Genomic DNA, 22361 nt, shown 5'->3' on the forward strand with positions numbered 1-22361 from the left:
CAGGTTCCCCCCATCTGCCCTAGGCTGTGGTGTGTAATATTTGTGCCAACTTTTTAGTGCAGTGTTCAAGTGAGTGTTCACTGTTGTGCGTCTTTTCCACAGTGTTGCGAACGGAAATCATGCTGTCGCTGGGTGTGATTCTTATATCTCTTGCGAACAGAAACCAGACTGTCGACGTGCTTTTTAATTGTCTGTCTATTACTTTACCTGTCTGCTTCCTGTGTATTTTATTAGCATCGCCAACCCTTTGTTTTATGTTTTAAGTTCCACAATTTTCCGCCACTTTACCATTTAAGTCACCGATTTTATCGCCTGCTTTTATTATTTATTATCTTCATTTTTTTAAAAAAATTCTGTAGGCTGAAGAGCGGCGTACTAAGCTGCTGCCAGCCCACCCCCTTCGGGGGGATTCGAATCTCAATAAAAGAAAAAGAAAAGAAAAGCTCAACCAGCCATTCTAAAAAAAATCACCTCGCCTTAGACACCTTATTTACTTTCTTGTTCCGTGCCCGAGTGGACGTGGTTGTCTAGTTAGGTTTTCTTCTGACTCTGTTGTTTCGATCTTGCTGTTGTTCGTAAGGTCCTTCGTTGGTCGTGTCCGTCCTCTCCTGTTTGTGTTGTTGTTCGCGGGCCGCTCCGTGGGTCCCGCCGCGCTTTCCGTCACGTCAACCCCGCGACCGTCCCGGTCACAGTTACAACTACACCGATACCTGTACTATACCTGTAGCAGCATACACTAATGAACAACACAACTGCATGCACTGGTAAGTGGATTCTGAGCAGTAACGAGACATTTGACCATTATAGGCTGTGTTTAAAATGACCACCGGCAGCGGCAATACACGCTTGCAGTCTGCCACGGAACGTCTGCTGCACACGTGCTAGTATTTCAGTGGAGATGTTCTAGCAGGCTGCACTAATACGCCATTCCATATCGTCGGTTGTAGTTGATATGTCCTAGTAGACAGCGTTTTTGAGCTTACCCATAGGAAAAAATCTACAGGCGTCAAATCCGGCGAACGGGCCGGCCAAGATACACGTCCTCTGCGTTCAATCCAATGATTTGAAAACAATTCGTGAAGACATGCTGTAGTACTTCGTGCACTATGACCTGGACAGCCATCACGTTGTTTCACAGGTTCTTCCTAGTCTGCAGAGCAACGTCTTCTAGCATCAGTGGAAGATGGTCTGTTAGCAGGGCACGATATTTGTGCACATTCAGTGTTCTATGAAAAGTGGTCTATGAGTTGATGGTTTACTATCCAACACCACACTTTACACTCCATGGACCTTGACGTTTTACCTGAGGGAGCCAACGTGGATTTCCAGCAGAGGAATAGTGCATGTTTTGGCGGTTTACCTGGCCATGATTGGTAAATGAGGCTTCATCACTAAACACGATATATGATACATCTTTAGTATCCTGTCTTAATACCCATGCACACCATTGTCATAATCGCTTCCATGCAGCTCTACCTGTGAACCCGTGTCTATGGCCCTCTGAGTCTCGTGGACGAATAGCGCGAGCTGGGTTTCACATGACCGTCTTTTTCGAAACCCATGCTGAAATCTACTCTGTAGGAATCAGCATGGGTTTCGAAAAAGACGGTCATGTGAAACCCAGCTCGCGCTATTCGTCCACGAGACTCAGAGGGCCATAGGCACGGGTTCACAGGTAGATGCCGTGTTTCTTGACTTCCGCAAGGCGTTCGATACAGTTCCCCACAGTCATTTAATGAACAAAGTAAGAGCATATGGACTATCAGACCAATTGTGTGATTGGATTGAGGAGTTCCTAGATAACAGGACGCAGCATGTCATTCTCAATGGAGAGAAGTCTTCCGAAGTAAGAATGATTTCAGGTGTGCCGCAGGGGAGTGTCATAGGACCGTTGCTATTCACAATATACATAAATGACCTTGTGGATGACATCGGAAGTTCACTGAGGCTTTTTGCGGATGATGCTGTGGTGTATCGAGAGGTTGTAACAACGGAAAATTGTACTGAAATGCAGGAGGATCTGCAGCGAATTGACGCATGGTGCAGGGAATGGCAATTGAATCTCAATGTAGACAAGTGTAATGTGCTGCGAATACACAGAAAGATAGATCCTTTATCATTTAGCTACAAAATAGCAGGTCAGCAACTGGAAGCAGTTAATACCATAAATTATCTGGGAGTAAGCATTAGGAGAGATTTAAAATGGAATGATCATATAATGTTGATCGTCGGTAAAGCAGATGCCAGACTGAGATTCATTGGAAGATTCCTAAGAAAATGCAATCCGAAAACAAAGGAAGTAGGTTACAGTACGCTTGTTCGCCCATTGCTTGAATACTGCTCAGCAGTGTGGGATCCGTACCAGATAGGGTTGATAGAAGATATAGAGAAGATCCAACGGAGAGCGGCGCGCTTCGTTACAGGATCGTTTAGTAATCGCGAAAGCGTTACGGAGATGATAGATAAACTCCAGTAGAAGACTCTGCAGGAGAGACGCTCAGTAGCTCGGTACGGGCTTTTGTCAAAGTTTCGAGAACATACCTTCACCGAAGAGTCAAGCAGTATATTGCTCCCTCCTACGTATATCTCGCAAAGAGACCATGAGGATAAAATCAGAGAGATTAGAGCCCACACAGAGGCATACCGACAATCCTTCTTTCCACGAACATTACGAGAGTGGAATAGAAGGGAGAACCGATAGAGGTACTCAAGGTACCCTCCGCCACACACCGTCAGGTGGCTTGCGGAGTATGGATGTAGATGTAGATGTAGATGTAGATGGAGCGAGATTTGATTGGGATGGAACCTATGTCGATAGACAATGTGAAGGACACTTGCCTGATTCATGCCACTTTCTGGTGCGATTGTGCGGGATCTAAGGTGCGCGTCAACTGCAACGACAGCAAGAACATTTATTTCCCCCTCTTTAGTCGTCACTTTTCTCCTGCTGTTACGTTGCCTAGGTGTTTCACTACCACATTCACGTAACTGGTTGAAAAAGATAACAAATAACTCTCGAGATAGTTGACGTCTATTGGGAAATCTTGCAGCATGCACCGTACGAGAACGAACTGCATTCTTCCTACGTTCTCCGTACACCATGAGCATGTCGGCTTTTTCTGCATTGGTAAATCCTATCGTCCACTCACGACCTACTGCTCGGACTGTCACACACTAACTGACCAACATGTCCCAGTGCACTCAAGGAACACACAAGCACACTGTAAACTAACATAACATTGTGCCTGGCAACCACACAAGTTAAATAACACGAACAGGTGTTGGTGTTGGAACTTCAAAATACGATATCTCGTCAACAGTTCGCAGTACACTCCTGCAACAAACACCGCTGGCATTGTAACTTACTCTACTTTTAGTTTGTTAATATCAATAGGCATTGTCCATTTAGAAAGTGTATGTTTGCACAAAACATACATTTTCTAAATATTATTAAAATCTGTTTATTGGCTAACAACACGAGCCCTTGACTACTAATCCATTCTGTGAAAACCGCACTCAAATTTCCGCAATGTTTGCGGAGGTACGTTTCGGTGATTAGTGCATTTTTAAGATCAGAGACGATTCATTAAAAAAAGGAGAAGCTGGAGTAGGACTCGCGCGATGAGGGTTTCGTAAAAGCTTAGTTGTGTCTATACGTAGTAACTCTATAGGTTTTGCCGGGTGAGTCTGTATCAGAGTATGTGACATAAATCGTCGCATCTTTCGATTGCTTTGACTTAGAAGCTCAAATTTTTTACACAACCATGGGATCCTATGTAAATGTAAGCTAATACAGATGAGTAGGACAAACAAACTCAAGAGTTCGAATACAGCATTAGCAGTGTCCTGCTTGACACAGTCACGTCGTTTATATCTCTGGAAATATCGTTGCCAGGTGATATGAAATGGAACGAGCATGTGAAGGTTGTGGTAAGGAAGACGAAAGGCCGACTTCGGTTAATCGGAAGAATTTTGGGAAAGTGTGGTTCACCTGTAAAGGAGGCCGCATGTAGGACGCCAGTGTGGCCTATTCTTGATTACTGCTCGAGTATTTAGAATGCGTACCAGCTAGGATTAAAGTTAGAGATCGAAGAAATTCAGAAGCGGGCTGCTAGATTTCTTACTGGTAGATCCGAACAACACACAAGTATTACGGAGATGCTTCGGGAACCCAAATGGGAATCCCTGGAGGGAAGACGACGGTCTTTTCGAGGAACGCTATTGAGAAAATTTAGAGAACCGGCATTTGAAGCTGACTGCCTAACGATTCTACTGCCGCCAACATACACTACTGGCCATTAAAATTGCTACACCAAGAAGAAATGCAGATGATGAACGCGTATTCATTGGACAAATATATTATATTAGAACTGACATGTGATTACATTTTCACGCAATTTGGGTGCATAGATCCTGAGAAATCGAACCTAGAACAACCACCTCTGGCCGTAATAACGGCCTTGATACGCCTGGGCATTGAATCAAACAGAGCTTGGATGGCGTGTACAGATACAGCTGCCCATGCAGCTTCAACACCATACCACAGTTCATCAAGAGTGGTGACTGGCGTATTGTGACAAGCCAGCTGCTCGGCCACCACTGACCAGACGCAGTTGGTGAGAGATCTGGAGAATGTGCTGGCCAGGGCAGCAATCGAACATTTTCTGTATCCAGAAAGGACCGTACAGGACCTGCAACATGCGGTCGTGCATTATCCTGCTGAAATGTAGGGTTTCGCAGGGATCGAATTAAGGGTAGAGCCACGGGTGGTAACACATCTGAAATGTAACGTCCACTGTTCATATTGCCGTCAGTGCGAACAAGAGGTGATCGAGACGTGTAGCCTATGGCACACCATACCGTCACGCCGGGTGATACGCCAGTATGGTGATGACAAATACACGCCTCCAATGTGAGTTCACTGCAATATCGCCAAACACGGATGCGACCATCATGATGATGTAAACATGGATTCATCCGAAAAAATGACGTTTTGCCATTCGTGCACCCAGGTTCGTCGTTGAGTACACCATCGCAGGCGCTCCTGTCTGTGATGCAGCGTCAAGGGTAACCGCAGCCACGGTCTCCGAGCTGATAGTCCATGCTGCTGCAAACGTCGACGAGTTGTTCGTGCAGATGGGTGTTGTCTTGCAAACGTCCCCATCTGTTAACTCAGGGATCGAGACGTGGCTTCACGATCCGTTACAGCGATGCGGATAAGATACCTGTCATCTCGACTGCTAGTGATACGAGGCCGTTGGGATTCAGCACGGCGTTCCGTATTACCCTCCTGAACCCACCGATTCCATATTCTGCTAATAGTCATTGGATCTCGACCAACTGCGAGCAGCAAGGTCGCGATACGATAAACCGCAATTGCGATAGGCTACAATCCGACCTTTATCAAAGTCGGAAACGCGATGTTACACATTTCTCCTCCTTGCATGAGGCATCACGACGACGTTTCACCAGGCAACGCCGGTCAACTGCTGTTTGTGTATGAGAAATCGGTTGGAAGCTTTCCTCATGTAAGCACGTTGTAGGTGTCGCCACCGGCGCCAACCTTGTGTGAATGCTCTGAAAAGCTAATCATTTGCATATCATAGCATCTTCTTCCTGTCGGTTAAATTTCGCGTCTGTATCATGTCATCTTCGTGGTGTAGCAATTTTAATGGCCAGTAGTGTATATGAGTTAGCGTTCCATACCTCAATCGATGAAAACGGTACCCTTACAGAATCAGTTTATCGTCAGCCTGTTAAGACCTCTTTTTCTCAGGAACGGATAAAGTTATCAAGTTGAAATTAATGACAAATGCTAAGGTCTACAGTTCGTTGGCGCTGTAAAAAAATTAAGCTTTCCAGTCAATGCAGCCAACAGATACAGCCATCTATGTCATATACTTTGATACTCCCAAATTCACTCATCGAAACCCTTTAGGGTACTCTTCCCGTTGAGCTAGAACCTTGAAACCTGGCAAAAAGCAACAGCATATGTAGGATCCCTCTATGGTGTAAGAAATTTAAGGTTCGAACTCAACGCAATCAGTCCATCCTGTAAACAGTCCTCTGTTAAGATCCCGTCTTCTCCATAGTAACGGGCAGAAGTATCAAGATGAAATTTATGTCAAATTCTGAGGCCTACGGTCCCTTGGCAATGGAAAAAATGTAGGTATCTAAGTCAATGAAATCAAAAGATATGGGCATTTATGTGACATATTTTGATATGTGATACTTCACGGCTGCGTAACGCTTGGACTCTTTAAAACAGCCCATTCAGAAGTGACCAGTTGTTCGTCCACAAAACACGTTTGCCTGTTTTCGTCGGTTGGCTACAGAGAGTCGTTGCAACAGCTCCTCCCATAATGCCAAACCAATTGTATAAATGTATAACATTGCCTCACGAATCAAAATGTTTGTATCACTATACGGTGTCTGCACACTCTGCACCTCTATTCCATTCCATGATAACTCACTGGTACGCAGTTTGACGGTTTCACGCCACTTTCGCTACCGCTGAATTCAACCCCAAATTTATCTGCACCACCCTGAACTCAGCAGCAAAGGCTTCTCGATGACATGCAATCGACCCCAAACAACTCACATTCTTGACATCTTGGGTTGCCGGGTGTTCTGCCGGATATCAGCGTCGTACTTGCACGATATTTCGATAACGTAACTCGTTACCTTCATCAGATACGACCTGAGAACGATACCCATACAGAGTTCCAGGCGCACCAGAACGAAGATGGAGCGCCCAGGGTCGGGACTGAAGGGCGCGGACCGCAGAGGGAACATCTAGAACGCAGCGGACCGAAAATGGAACGACAACGCTCCAGCAGATCACAGTGAGCGGGAGAGGACCACGGGGGGTAATGCCCGGTACCACAGACGGGATCCCAAACGCACCAGACCGAAGATGCCTGTCTGGGGGGCGCGGACCGCAAAGAGAACACCCAGGACTGCAGCGGACGGAAAAGGGAACGGCAATGCTCCAGAAGATCGCAACGAGCGGGCCACAGGCATAAATACTGGACAAGGTCCACTCAGGAGTTCGTGAATTTCCACGATTACCTGGTAAATAGCGAAATCCTGGACGACGCGATCCCGGACGTGGCCGAGCGTGACGAGCACCAGATGAACTACATGCAAAGTCGGGAGCTCGTAAGACGGAAGGCGGAAGCCCGCGAAGAGAAGTTCAGGAACGAAAGAGAAGAACGAGAAAGAAGGCAAGAGGCGGACCGCAACAGAAGGCGCGAAGCCGCTCTCGCCCGCCGTGACCGCCAGCGCCAAAGCTGGCAGGACGGCAAATAAAGAGAAGACAAGACAAGCAGTTCTGGCCGGGTTTTGCAGGTTTTCCTTCGCCGCTAAGGTAAATACCGGAACTGTCCCCAACAAACTCCTGCAAATAAATTCCTAATTGGGACAACCCCCTCCTTTTTGTATCCCCAGCAAGAAAAATAAACAGTGCCACAACAGAAAAAACTTTACCCAATGGCTGAAAAGAGCAATATGCACGCTCTAGAACAGCCCGCCCTTCTCCAGCTGAGAAATGCACGCTCTAGGAAAAAAAAAAAAAACTCCAGGAGTAGTCTCAGGTCGCACCTGATGAAGGTAACGAGTTACGCTACCGAAATATCGTGCAAGTACGACGCTAATATCCGGCAGAACACCCGACAACCCAAGATGTTATTAGATCGCCTGGAAAGCCTGAAGAATTACAACTCACAATCTTGCCAGCAGTACACTAAAACTTTTCCTCGTACTTACTCCATCCTGTAAACAGCTGAGACGCGCATGCAGGGGACACTTTCTACAGACGAGAAAGATAAGGCAATCGCTCGTCTCACCTTTGAGCTCCTGCTCGGACCTGAACACCACTTCTACTTCTCCAGCCCAGCAGTGCAGCACCTGGAAGCCCGCCGCCTCCAGCAGCTGCCTCAGCTCCGCTGCAGGGTCTGGAGAGTGCTGGTACGGCGACACGAACTTCTGCACGTCCTGCGCACAGTCGCAAATGGAACCTGTAAACAGCTGGCCCGTACAGTGCCCTCGACTAGGACTGCTGATAAAATATCGATATATCGATGTTCTCTCCGAAGAATATCGATATTTAACGGCAGTAACTTTCTTCCAGACATATCGATATCGAAGTGCCTATATCAAGTGCCGATATTAATTTTTGTTATATTTTTTCACAGTTCTCGATAAATGTTTTGAAGCTGTTCTTTTGAAATCGTGGTAGAACAAAATTTCACTTTCATTGGTGAAGGAGTCTTACTACCTCTTGAGCTTTCATCACGTCCAGTCTTTCTCTTTGAATGCGTGAAGCAAGTATAGGAGGCAGAAAAGAAAAACTCCGATTGTACTGGAGTGAATGGAGTAACAAGATTTCCGATGTGCAGAAACAGCACACCAGTTGTGTTAAAAAACCACTTTTAACGCAACTAGTGTGCTCTTTCTTGTCATCGGCATTATTCAAAGATAGCTGCTGAAAATGATGAACAAAAATCTGAGTGACAAGATTGGTCTTTGCGACGGGCGGAGACGTATGAGGGGAAATGCTGACTAAATCGTCGCTCGGCGCTACCAACACAAACTGCAAAGTTTAACTACGCCACGCGGTTTTGACACTACAACTGGTAAATCGCTGGTGTTGGCAGAAATGAGAAAACACGAAAGTCGACATGAAGTGTTCCGAAAAAATCCGATACGCGACGAAATCGAACGACAAACCCACCGGACTCCTTTTATTGTGCCACGTATATGCAGTTACCATTGTCAGCAAAGTGGTTATCGCCAAGCGTGAACGTGCATCGTTTTGCTTTCAGTTGTTGCTCTAAAGGAGATAGGCAGGCTGCTAGCTTGGTGAAGCACAGAATATATTATCATAAATCAATACCTGTATGTACAGCTCTGAAACCGGCAGTATGCTTAAAATGTGCAGCCGGTATTTTTATACACCGGTACGTCGATATTTTTTCCACTGATGTCTCGATACTCTTTCTCGATATATCGAGAGCCCATAATGACATTTTTTTAAATATCGATATGTCTCATACCCGAGATTTTTAAAAATATCAACAGTCATACTCTAGACCTACCTCAGCTGAGCTACCATCACTGATGTCTGAGCAGAGGTTCTAATTTAACGCTCTGGCGATAGTTGGTGTAAGAAGCTCGATGACAACCAGTAGTGCTGTTGCCAGCTTTCAACTGCGAGGCACAAATGGGTGCAAGCCATTCGCTTGTCTCTTTTCATTCAGTGCAATAATTAATTCAGCTGAAGGATAATGAGGAGGCAGGATCTAACAGTAATACCTTTGAAGATTAGATATGAGTGCAGTGACGATATGTGCTGACTTCCTGGGGACTTCTTGTCCTAATTAGCGTTTTCATATTTAACCTGGTACTGGGTCTATTCATTAGTTTCTTGAGGGAGTTTGGGAATGGCATACACTATGGACGCAGGAAGGGCGATGCAGGGCTTGGCAGAAAAAAATAGGGCTTGGTGTGCAGGCGTTCATGGGAACAGAGCCAGGCTATGTCACAGGTAGAGAGAGAAACGTTGTCAGGGTGAAAACTGCGTCAGCGGGTGGTTCATTGGGGGAGAGATTCATTGGAAGAATCCTAAGGAAATGAAGTCCGAAAACAATGGAAGTAGGTTACAATACACTTGTTCTCCCACTGCTTGAATACTGCTCACCGGTGTGGGATCCGTTCCAGATAGGGTTGATAGAAGAGGTAGAGAAGATCCAACGGAGATCAGCGCGCTTCGTTACAGGATCATTTAGTAATCGCGAAAGCGTTACGGAGATGATAGATAAAGACTCTGCAAGAGAGACGCTCAGTAGCTCGGTACGGGCATTTGTTGAAGTTTCGAGAAAATACCTTCACCGAGGAGTCAAGCAGTATATTTCTCCCTCCTACGTATATCTCGCGAAGAGACCATGAGGATAAAATCAGAGAGATTAGAGCCCACACAGAGGCATACCGACAATCTTTCTTTCCGCGATCAGTACGAGACTGGAATAGAAGGGAGAACCGATAGAAGTACTCAAGGTACCCTCCGCCGCACACCGTCAGGAGGCTTGCGGAGTATGGGTGTAGATGTAGAGCAGCTATTGTTCGGTATTATTGTATGATTCTACTCTGGCTGGCCAAGGAGAGAGCTGTAGGATTGAAAAAAGAACTTGTATCACCAGGGGACCGGTGCAAGGATAGTGCCTTCAGCAGATAAGAATCTCTAGCTTTCCAAAGAAGCATGAAACTGCCACAGAATTAGCAGCTAGCCTCGGGCACAGTTCTTTAACTTTCGGAGGACCTGGGAAGCAAAGCTAGCTGCAGGACGCAAAAACGCCGGCTCGTAAAATTCATGTGATGTCAGGATTACACAGAGGGAAGTTTTTCTAGAGACGAGTGGAGGATAGAGAAATCATTGGAGCTCTTTAAAGCGACATGCTCTCTTGTCAGTATATTTTACTGAAGGAGAAATTACGCCATTAGTGAGTAGACAGGGTATGATTGGTGGTCATGTTTTCTTGATGGGAAGTAAAGAATAGGCTGTTCAGTCAGATAGACAAGAGGAGACTTCGACGTGGGTGTTGGTGCTGAACACATCTTGACAGGCTGCGATCTCCACTGGAGCGTCCAGCCGATAGTCCAGTGTTCGACTCCGCACAAGCCCGATCTTACGATTGTACTTCGGAGAGCCTGAGGCGAAGGCAGTTCGCTGTCCATCTTGTGCTAATAATTCATGGTGATCAGTAACAGCAGCACTGGTACAGCAGGACAATCTCTGATCAGAATTCAGCGGAGCCTTGCAACTAACTGTTCCATTTCCGTCAGTGCATTGACAGATGCCTGCATTTTTTACAATTTAACGTTCAGCCAAGCAGTTCCTGTAACCGATCAGTGGGAAAATCCTGAGTTGTTTCAGAGCATCAGTTGTGGTTATAGATACCCATTTCAGTCTTTTGAAGAAACTTCGCCAGACCAGATGATTCACTTTGCTTGAAGGTCGTGTTACATTTTTGCATTTTTAAGTTCTTTTATTGCCAGACAATCAGACGCATCTCCGTATTTGTGCTTTGTTTGAATAAATTAATGTGCTCATTCAAATGTTGTTTTTGTTAGGATCTTAAATATTTTCATTTTTTATACTAGGCGAGTCCCCCTCCCCCCTTCCCACCTTTAGAGTCAAAGGTAGGACCTTAGCATTTCGTGCATTAATTAATACGTTTGTGTACAGTAATTTAACTTGGGTCTTAAAAGTGTCTCTGTCTCATAATACAATATCTGATTCAGGTCATTATATTCTACACACATGGGTTTAGCAACAGTAGACGTCTACAGAGCTGTGAGAACAATGAGGCGTTTCCAGAGATATATTTACAAAATCGCATTGCGTGACTGGTGAGACACAAGATACGAGTATTCTCTTACAAAGCATCAACACATTTCTTTGTTTCCAAGAGGCAAATAAAAATAATGTGAGGCCACAGCAACAGCCACACATCGCTTCTCCTTAGAGTGGAGCGTGGTTTTTTTCCTGGCGTTCCCATTGGCTGCGAAGGGAAGATCGGAGGATCCTGCTAAACTGAAGAAATGTAAGGGACATACACGAATTTTGACAGTCATCTGGTTTGGACATGTAAGGCATTTCAGACAGGCTTGGACAAAATTTCGAAACATTGGCATGGGGGACATGGGAACGCTATATCGTCACATCGTACAGACAGAAGGGGGCAGTGCGAACTATTACACCGTGGCTGTATGAATTTCTTGTTGAAAACAAATATTGCGTTCCCACATCTGGAGGACATTTTCAAGGAGAGTTTCAGCTTTTTCGAACGATGCACATCCTAGCTCGCTGTTGGATGTGCATCTGGTCTTCGAAAACGCCACTGCCCCCCTTAAATATATTCTCCGTGGACTGGGACGAATCATTGGGCTACAACAGGAAATTCTTCCAACCATGGCACAACAGCCCGGAATATTTTAATAAGCGAGACCTTTCCGTCCGTCGAAGTTTACATTTGACAGTGCAGTGACTGCAGGCCAAAGGTGACAAGACGGACTCAGGACTGCAGTGTCACAAGTCGAAGGACTGCATCGTCAGAAGATCAAAGGGTTGATCGACTGGTTGAGTTTATCGCCGACACAACACCATGGACAACAGAGCCTTATATGATGTAGAGCCAGTTTCAACTCGGTCATTAAGAGATGTCTTTACAAATTTAATAACGATTTTTCCTGTCTTTCCCTTTTTTTAATAATTTGCTTCCTGTCGCTATGTGTTGAATTATGTATCTGGTAAAATTACAGCTGCCAGTATGAGAAGCATTCCAGTGTCTTATGCATCCGAAGTCTTAATTTGTGACCACCTCCTATGTTTACCGAGCGGGGTAGCGCAGTGATTGGTACATTACCTCGCATACGGGAGGACGACGGTTCAAACTCGCGGCCGGCCATCCAGATTTAGGTTTTCCGTGATTTCCCTAAATCGATTTAGGCAAACGCCGGCATAATTTCTTGCTGACGAACGCTTTCCTTCCCCATTATTCCCTAATCTGAGCTTGTGCTCCGTCTCTACTGACCTCGTTGTCGACGGGACATTAAACACTAATCTCCCCCTCTTGATTACCTCCTATGTTCGATAGACGGCGGGTGGAAGCACTAACAGGGGAGAGTATACAGGGTGTAAACGGTATAAGGCGCCAAAATTATACAGATGGTACATCTCGGTGTGCTTGACAAAAAAGTCTAATGACATTTTCTTGTATCATACACTTTATTTTTGTATTATTAAAACCTAATGTTCGTAGGATAGATAGTATACGTGTTTCTGTTTACGTAGTCAACCGACAGTACACGGCGTACCGAGCTTATTGGCTACAATGACGGGGCGGCCAGAGAAAGGCAACGAGCCGACCAGAGGATTGAAATCATTAGACGTGTACAACGACGTGGTGTGATAATCAGGTGGTACCGAAAAAAGAAATGTAAACGGGTTTTGGGTTGTCAAGAATGTGTAATTCGCTTTACGTGAATTGAATACAACCAGTCTGTTTCTCAACAAGTCGATAAAAATGGTTCAAATGGCTCTGAGCACTATGGGACTTAACTTCTGAGGTCATCAGTCCCCTAGAACTTAGAACTACTTAAGCCTAACTAACCTAAGGACATCACACACACCCATGCCAGAGACAGGATTCGAACCTGTGACCGTAGTGCCCGCGCGGTTCCAGACTGTAGCGCCTAGAGCCGCTCGGCCACTTCGGCCGGCAACAAGTCGATAACGAAGGTCGTAGTAGTAATGACAAGCTAATATCAAACACAATGTATTTCCATTACTACAAATTCAGTCAATCACCAAGTAGATAGTTGTGCACCAATTACAATCAACTGTTTCACCTTTTTACGGCAATGCCATAACGAATACTAAATTCACATTATTTTCCTCCTGTACAACATCTTAACGAAAAGAAGACCCATTACTTCGTTTCCTCTTACACCAATACTACAATAAATGTTCGAAACAACCACCATTCGCTTCTACAGATGCTTCATTACGGCGAACCCAGTTTCGTCGCACTCGTTCACACACATGCACATTGGCCTTTATGGTATTGGCAGCATCTAAAATCTTCTGCGTCAATTCGTCCACATTATTTACTGGCTCAACATAAGCAAGTTCCTTCATATGGCCCCAAAAGTAAAAATCCAGTGGATTTAAATTAGGGCTGCGTGCTGGCCATCGACGTGGACCCGAACACCCGATCCATCGTCCTGGAAATCGACTATCCAAAAATCTGCGTACTCTGTGACCAATGTGGGGTGGAGCATCATCGTGGAGGAACCACAAGTTATGACGTATGCCTAACGGAATGTCTTCTAACAACGTTGGTAACAATGTTTCCTCTAGAAACGTTCGGTAATAGTTACCAGTCAAACGTGCAGGTAAAACATAGGGCCCAATAATTTAATTATCGAGCATGCCCGAATCATGAAAGAAGGTTGTATACATGGAAGAACCCTGGAGATACTAAAAGGTTTCAGATAGATTATATAATGGTAAGACAGAGATTTAGGAACCAGGTTTTAAATTGTAAGACATTTCCAGGGGCAGATGTGGACTCTGACCACACTCTATTGGTTATGAACTGTAGATTAAAACTGAAGAAACTGCAGAAAGGTGGGAATTTAAGGAGATGGGACCTGGATAAACTGAAAGAACCAGAGGTTGTACAGAGTTTCATGGCTAGCATAAGGGAACAATTAACAGGAATGGGGGAAAGAAATACAGTAGAAGAAGAATGAGTAGCTTTGAGGAATGAAATAGTGACGGCAGAAGAGGATCAAGTAGGTAAAAAGACGAGGGCTAGTAGAAATCCTTGAGTAACAGAAGAGATACTGATTTTAATTGATGAAAGGAGAAAATACAAAATTGCAGTAAGTGAAGCAGTCAAAAAGGAATACAAACCTCTCAAAAATGAGATCGACAGGAAGTGCAAAATGGCTAAGCAGGGATGGCTAGAGGACAAATGTAAGGATGTAGAGGCTTATCTCACGCGGGGTAAGATAGATACTGCCTACAAATGGCTCTGAGCACTATACGACTTAACTTCTGAGGTCATCAGTCGCCTAGAACTTAGAACTAATTAAACCTAACTAACCTAAGGACATCACACACATCCATGCCCGAGGCAGGATTCGAACCTGCGACCGTAGCGGTCGCTCGGTTCCAGACTGTAGCGCCCAGAACCGCACGGCCACTCCGGCCGGCGATACTGCCTACAGGGAAATTAAAGAGACCTTTGGAGAAAAGAGAACCACTTGCATGAATGTCAAGAGCTCAGATGGAAAGCCAGTTCTAAGCAAAGAAGGGAAAGCAGAAAGGTGGAAGGAGTATATAGAGGGTCTATACAGGGGCGATGTTCTTGAGGACAATATCATGGAAATCGAAGATGATGTAGATGAAGATAAAATGCGAGATATGATACTGCGTGAAGAGTTTGACAGAGCACTGAAAGACCTAAGTCCAAACAGGGACCCGGGAGTAGACAACATTCCATTAGAACTACTGACAGCCTTGGGAGAGCCAGTCCGGACAAAACTCTACCATCTGGTGCGGAAGATGTATGAGACAGGCGAAATTCCCTCAGACTTCAAGAAGAATATAATAATTCCAAACCCAAAGGAAGCAGGTGTTGACAGATGTGAAAATTACCGAACTATCAGTTTAATAAGTCACAGCTGCAAAATTCTTTACAGACGAATGGAAAAACTGGTAGAAGCCGACCTCGGGGAAGATCAGTTTGGATTCCGTAGAAATGTTGGAACACGTGAGGCAATACTGACCCTACGACTTATCTTAGAAGAAAAATTAAGGAAAGGCAAACCTACGTTTCTAGCATTTGCAGACTTAGAGAAAGCTTTTGACAATGTTGGCTGGAATACTCTCTTTCAAATTCTGAAGGTGGCAGGGGTAAAATACAGGGAGCGAAAGGCTATTTACAATTTGTACAGAAACCAGATGGCGGTTATAAGAGTCGAGGGACATGAAAGGGAAGCAGTAGTTGGGAAGGGAGTGAGACAGGGTTGTAGTCTCTCCTCGATGCTGTTCAATCTGTTTATTGAGCAAGCAATAAAGGAAACAAAAAAAAAGTTCGGAGTAGGTATTAAAATTCATGGAGAAGAAATAAAAACTTTGAGGTTCGCCGATGACATTGTAATTCTGTCAGAGACAGCAAAGGACTTGGAAGAGCAGTTGAACGGAATGGACAGTGTCTTGGAAGGAGGGTATAAGATGAACATCAACAAAAGCAAAACAAGTATAATGGAATGTAGTCGAATTTAGTCGGGCGATGGTGAGGGAATTAGATTAGGAAATGAGACACTTAAAGTAGAGAAGGAATTTTGCTATTTGGGGAGCAAAATAACTGATGATGGTCGAAGTAGAGAGGATATAAAATGTAGACTGGCAATGGCAAGGAAAGCGTTTCTGAAGAAGATAAATTTGTTAACATCGAGAATTGATTTAAGTGTTAGGAAGTCGTTTCTGAAAGTATTTGTATGGAGTGTAGCCATGAATGGAAGTGAAACGTGGACGATAAATAGTTTAGACGAGAAGAGAATAGAAGCTTTTGAAATGTGGTGCTACAGAAGAATGCTGAAGATTTGATGGTTAGACCACATATCTAATGGGGAGGTATTGAATAGAATTGGGGAGAAGAGGAGTTTGTGGCACAACTTGACTAGAAAAAGGGAATGTTTGGCCGGACATGTTCTGAGGCATCAAGGGATCACCAGTTCAGTACTGGAGGTCAGCATGGAGGGTAAAAATCGTAGAGGGAGACCAAGAGATGAGTACGCTAAGCAGATTCAGAAGGATGTAGGCTGCAGTTGGTACTGGTAGACGAAGAAGCTTGCACAGGATAGAGTAGCATGGAGAGCTGCATCAAACCAGTCTCAGGACTGAAGACCACAACAACAACATCAACCCGCCCACACATTTATGGAAAATCGTCGCTGAAAAGGTGTTGCCACTACGTGGCGAGGATTGTGTACACTCCACGTGTGCATGTTATGGAAATTAGTTTTTCCGTCGCGAGTGAAACACACTTCATCTGTGACGAGTACTTTGTTGACAAAATCATGCTGTGCACTGTGTAACAAAAACCACTCTGAGAATTCACGAAATCTTGTTCTTGCAATGCTTATACGCGTTGAATGTGGTAAGGCCGCAAACGCTCCTCTTGCAAAGTGCGATGAACGACAGTGTGTGATATACCCACGTGGCGGGCGATGCTTCTAGTACTCTGAGAGGGATCCTCCTGGATGCGGTGCAGAATTCTTTCCTCAGCTTCCAATGTACGATCGGCGCGTTGTGGTCCTCTGCCTTCTGCGCGGGGCAGTAAAGAGTCAGTATCTCTCAATCTAAGGAAATTAAGTACGTACTCGTCAGTTGTATTCGGTCATGATGTAACAAAAACGGAAAGCATATCAGAACAGAAGATACGTTTCGCATACTGACGAAAATTTACAAAGGTGCAGATAACTACTGTACTTTATTAAGATGTAAATGAATAATAATCGCACACAAGTAGAGAATTACAATGACACAAACCTTTGGTGCACAGCAGCAAATGTCTTTCGTGCAGGAAGTCGTCGTTGTGGGAAGCGCTCTCGATAAATTCGTACAGCTGCCCTCGCAACACCTTTTGCCTCGCCATAAATTAAATCCATATCGCATAGTTCAGCTATAGTAAATCTCCTTTCCATCCTAACAGTTAACAGAGTTGCAATAACATCTGCACAGGTTACTCGCCTACTGTCGTCGCTCGGTGTATTACAATGACGCAGCCACTCAGTTCGCAGTTGCCTATGTCTTTACGATTTACGCCCGCGAAGTCAAGACGCGCAGCGGGCAGTAACAGGAACCGATTGCTTACGTACGTGCACGGCCAAGTTTCTATTTTTCCAAAACCATTATCCGGAGACGAACTGTTTTTTTCTGGGACAACCGTAGGAAATACGCAAACATGTTACTAGACTTTTTGTCAAGCATTGCGAGATGTGCCATCTGTATAATTTTGGCGCCTTATACCGTTTACACCCTGTATAAAGTGTCTTGCAGAGTGCGGAGAACAGTGGAGTCGTTCTCCTAATGCGGAAAAGGAGTGATTTATTTGGCGTCCAAAAGGGCATGATGATTGGCTTTTAGACTAAGAATGGAAGCATTACCTAAACGGCTAACTTTGTAAACTGCAAATGTCGCCATGGTTAAGGTATACAGTGCATGGCATAGTGGCGCTATCCAAAACCTGGCGCCAAGGTAACTGCGGTGCACCACAGACATTAGATGACAAGGGTGAACGATGGCAATGGAGATGTTGCGCAACTGACTGCTCAGATGAACCAAGGGGTTACCAACAGTGGCTCCTCAACGACCGTTCAGCGAAAGTTGCTGCGCATGGGCCTCCACAGCAGGTGCGTCTTTCACGTACCCAAGCTGACTGCTATCCATCGGCGACGAAGGCTGGATTTTGCACGCCAATACTGCAAACGGACATCCACCGATTGGGGGCAGGTGGCCTTTTTAAAAGTTCATACGTGTGGGAATTCCTAAGGGACCTAACTGCTGAGGTCATCGGTCCCTAGACAAACACATTAACTAATCTAAGTTAAACCAACTTATGCTAAGAACAACATACACACCCACGCCCGAGGGAGGACTCGAACCTCCGGCGGGAGAGGTCGCGCAATCCGTGACATGGCGCCTCAAACCGCGCGGCCACTCCGCGCGGTTGGCCCTTTCAGGTGAATCACGTTTTACGCTTTGTTGGACAGGTGGCTGTTTTGGGCGTATACGACGTGAATCGTCTGAAAGCCAACCCTCTGCATGCCTTATGGTCTGGGGAATGTTTTCGTGGTATCCCCGCGTGATCCCGTCATTCTGGAAGGCACAATGGATCAACACAAATATTCAACTATCCTTGATGACCATGACCACCTCTACATGCAGCTTGTTTTTCCTCAGCACGATGGCATCTACCAACAGGACAACGCAATCTGTCACAGCTCTCAGTGGTTCGAAGAGCACCAGAATGAGTTTACTGTACGCCCATGGCCACCAGACTCCCCGAATTTAAACCCAATCGAGAATCTCAGTGATCACCTCCATCGCGCTGTTCGCATCATGAATCCTCAACCAAGAATCCTAACGCAGTGGAGCCAACGTGGCTCCTCATCCCTGTCAGTACCTTCCAGAAACCTCACTGACTCTCACCCTGTGCGTCTCGCAGCAGTCAACACTGGAAAACGTGGTTATTGAAGCATCTGACAGGTGATCACGTTAATGTGACTGAACAGCGTATTATGGATACAGACCCTAATTTCTGTAAACATCAAAACTTGTGCGAAACGTTAGGCTGAAGGACATCTTACAGTCAAACTTGCTGACCTCTGTCACAGACTTACGAGAGCGGTAAACGTCTCCTAGCACTAACTCACCTCCATGTAGATCTTCCAGCGGGGTTCCTCTGCCATTTCTTCATACGCGGCGAACACGGAGACGTACGGCACTACAGTGAAGACGGCTTCACCACCCTCTGCCAACAGCCTGTAGATGTTCCGGATGGCACACCTGTTCAAAACATTAGGTACTCAGTTCATATGTATTTCTTGTTATCAAAGCTGTCAGAAATGTTAGAAGCCAAGAGTCATCACAAACTATACGTTTCAATAAGTATGACTGTTGTAAAACAACTCGTCATGCCAGTTATGCCACAGCCAAGAAAGAGTAAAGAGGTTATATCAAGCTAGTACAATAAAGAAATATTTTAATACACAACTTAAACTGTATTTCGGTATTCAATAATAAACAAGATCATTTAACAACCTTGTGAAAACTATTTCAGTAACATTACCGAAAGTTGAATTAAACTGACACTATCCAAGTACAGTATTAAAATACGAGAGTGAGTCAAATGAAAAACTTCAATACTTTTTAAAATATTATTTATTGTGCAGAAGTGGTACAAAGCCGTATCACTTTTCAACATAATCTCCCCCACACTCAATGCAAGTCCTCCAGCGCTTGCAAAGTGCATAAATTCCTTTAGAAAAAAATCCTTTTGGTAGCCCGCGCAACCATACACTGGGTGGCGTACCTCTTCATCAGAACGAAACTTCTTTCCTTCCTTTGCGTCTTTGAGTGATCCAAACATATGGAAATCACTTGGGGCAAGGTCTGGTGAGTATGATGGATGAGGAAGACACTCAAAACTCAGGTCTGTTATTGTTGCAACTGTTGTACGGGCAGTGTGGGGCCTTGCATTGTCATGTTGCCAAAGGACACCTGCTGGCAGCAATCCACATCACTTTGATTTGATTGCAGGCCGCAGATGATTTTTTAGGACATCTGTGTATGATGAACTGGTGACAGTAGTCCCTGTAGGCATGTAATGCTTCAAAATGACGCATTTTTCGTCCCAAAAGAGAGTCAGCATAACCTCCCCTGCTGATGGTTCTGTTGGTAACTTCTTTGGTTTTGGTGATGAGGATTGGCACCATTCCTTGCTCGCTCTCTTCATTTCCGGTTGGTGGAAGTGAACCCAGGTTTCGTCCCCAGTAACGATTCTTGTAAGGAATCCATCACCTCGTTCAAAGCGCCGAAGAAGTTCTTCACATCAACACGTCGTTCTCTCATTTCAGGAGTCAGCTGCCGTGGCATCCATCTTGCAGACACTTTGTGAAACTGGAGCACATCATGCACAATGTGGTGTGCTGACCCATGACTAATCTGTAAACATGCTGCAATGTCATTCAGTGTCACTCGGCGGTTTTCCTTCACTATGGCTTCAACTGCTGCAGTGTTCTGTGGAGTCACAACTCGTTGTGCCTGACCTGGACGAGGAGCATCTTCCACTGAAGTCACACCATTTGCAAACTTCCTACTCCATTCGTAGACTTGCTGCTGTGACAAACATGCATCACCGTACTGAACCTTCACTCGTCGATGAATTTCAACAGGTTTCACACCTTCACTATGCAAAAACCGAATAACAGAACGCTGTTCTTCCCTGGTGCAAGTCGCAAGTGGGACGGCCATCTTTATACTGATACTGCGACGGTATGTGTGCATCTGCACTATGCTGCCACCTACAGGCCATTCTGCACGCTTACCAACTTACAGGATAACGGCGCGAAATTTTGATTTGTTATTACAAATTTAAGGTTTTCATTTGACTCACCCTCGTAAATACCGGACAAAAAATTACTGACGCTCTGGTGGCTAACGCAGTCTAAAACGGATTCTAATCGTGATAATGGTCTCATTCAGCAAAGAAGAATGTCTACAAGATTCTTCAGGAGTGCCATATCCAGCTGAAGCAATTCATTATCGACATTATCGAACAGATCTCGTAGAGTATCAGAATATAAGGATGTTGACTACTATGTAACACACAGTGTTCCAAACTCCCTGCGCCTTCTGCACTATTTGATCTTCATTTCTATCGGTTCATGGACGACACGTTTCCGATGTGCGCACGTCGAACGAAAAAGTTGAAGAGGTTCTAACATAAATTCACGTGGAATCTTTCCTCGACGTTTTAGTTAAGACCGGACAGATCCCTGGGCCGCGACTGAACCTGTCAGCGCCATGTTAGTTGAGAGAAGAACGGACACATTCCTGGGACATAGTGAACTAAATTTCACGCATTCTGACACCCCAGTGGGAATCCTTGCGTACTAACAGTATAAAAATGTGTGTAACGAAATTTCGTCCTGTGCATATTTTAGGTAGTAAATGAAAATAAAGAAAACAGTCTGACAACACTCTAGTCACATATGTGACATGTATCTTCATCCGAGACAAGAGATCTTACACAAAAATGTGCAATTACTTAATACAAACATAGAAATGACAGTATAATCGTTTTTATCTTTCCACTTTTCAAGACGTAATTTGCCCTTAAAAGTTTGCTCAATTGTCCTCCATGCGCTACGCCCCTCCATGTTTGCTATCACATCGGCACGCTGTCACTGATTTAAAATATTAGATCTGGGCCTTCTTACTGAATATAGAATGTAACCTCACCAGAGAAAAAATTAGTCGCCGCAATACGCAAGCACAGATAAATCGATAAGCGGTTACAGATGGCGCAGCCATTGAGTCAAAACTCAATCGCTCGCACTTCCTCTACAGGAGCATAAGGAAGTAGCGATCAGTAACACATTTAGTTTCAAGCGGACATTATACGTATACATGGGTAAATTTAAGGATGTGATAGATGGGCAAGAAGGGGAAAACGTCTCTGGCCGTGCCGATGGCCATTCTTGTTGTTGTGGTCTTCAGCCCAAATACTAGCTTGATGCAGCTTTCCATGCTACTCTATCCCGTACAAGCCTTTTCATCTCCGAGTAACTACTGCAACCTACATCCTTCTGAATCTGTTTAGTATATTCATGTCGTGGTGTCCCTCTACGATTTTTAACCCCCTCGCTTCCCTCCAATATTAAATTGATAATCACTTGATGCCTCAGAACGTGTCCTACAACCGATCCCTTCTTCTAGTCAAGTTGTGCCAAAAATTCCTCTTCTCCTCAATTCTATTCAGTACCTCCTCATCAGTTATGTGATCTACCCATCTAATCTTCAGAATTCTTCTGTAGCACCACATTTCGAAAGCTTTTATTCTGTTGTGATCTAAGCTATTTATCGTCCATGTTTCAGTTCCAAACGTGGATACACTCCATACAAATACTTTCAGAAAAGACTTCCTGACACTTAAACCTATACTCGATGTTAACAAATTTCTCTTCTTCAGAAACGCTTTCCTTGCCTTTGCCAGTTTAAA

The sequence above is a fragment of the Schistocerca piceifrons genome, chromosome 2, assembly GCF_021461385.2.
Source record: "Schistocerca piceifrons isolate TAMUIC-IGC-003096 chromosome 2, iqSchPice1.1, whole genome shotgun sequence".
Lineage (NCBI taxonomy): Eukaryota > Metazoa > Arthropoda > Insecta > Orthoptera > Acrididae > Schistocerca > Schistocerca piceifrons.